Genomic DNA, 1,160 nt, shown 5'->3' on the forward strand with positions numbered 1-1,160 from the left:
ATATATATATATATATATATTGGAACCTGCCTTAATGATCGCCTTGAAAGACAATCACCTGTGCAAGCGATCACTTTCCGTTCCTCTCTCCCTACGCATTTTCTATATCATAATACAACTGTCCAACAGGATCACCTGTCTAAAATGGTCACTTTTTGCCTCAAGAACAGATGCTTTGTTCTTGGACAGGTACGGCCGTATATACACAAGTACGTTATATGCCTATCACATGACAATGATCATGAAGCATGGCACGCTCAACAAGACACTCAGTGAGAATGTAGAGCGAATCGTCCTCTTTTAAATTCTCAAACTCACAAAAACTTAAGATCAGACATTATATATATATATATCCATTCAGTCAAACGTTCATAACTTTTAAACGTTAAATCTGGCTTTGGAATTGATTAACAATGCCTTGATAAAGCATCCTTGCACTAGTATACAGAGATGTGGAAAGTCAATTTCACACTTCATACTAATCTATTAAAAAGATATATGACATGATACGTATTAACACATTGTGTCCTTACCATTACAGTACAGCCACAGAATATTTCCGACGGGGACAACAAAGTATGACTGTATTATATCTTATTTTATTGTAACTTATCTTATCTGTACTCATTTTCTAAACTAATCTAATCTAATCTAATCTTATCTTATCTATCTTATTTTACAGTATCTTATCTTATCTTATCTTATCTTATCTTATCTTATCTTATCTTATCTTATCTTATCTTATCTTATCTTATCTTATCTTATAGAACAGCCAAGTTATCAAATACACGAAGTCTTCTTGTTCCCGAGATCGTGGCAGTCTACAATTTGCCTTCACAGTAATGCCACATTGAACTTTCAAAGATGTAAATTACTTTGCTTATAAAAGCATGCAAACGGCATCTTTGCTCCAGACCAGTGAGTGGTTGATGACCTCGGCTCTCTCTCACCAATGGGCAATTTGGTGAATTTGGTTGGTGGTGGGGATCACCTGGGTAATGGCAGGTATTTTTTTATGGCCGGCTTAGAAATAAATGTAGGTAGGCCGTACAAAAAAGTTAGTAACTTAAAGGTGGTAAATTATGTGAGCGCTGGCTTGTGAAAGGTTGACAAGCAGTGTTTGAAACGTAAACTTCGTGTCGTAAGAGGACAGAGAGAAA

This window comes from Aplysia californica, unplaced genomic scaffold (assembly GCF_000002075.1).
Source record: "Aplysia californica isolate F4 #8 unplaced genomic scaffold, AplCal3.0 scaffold00011, whole genome shotgun sequence".
Lineage (NCBI taxonomy): Eukaryota > Metazoa > Mollusca > Gastropoda > Aplysiida > Aplysiidae > Aplysia > Aplysia californica.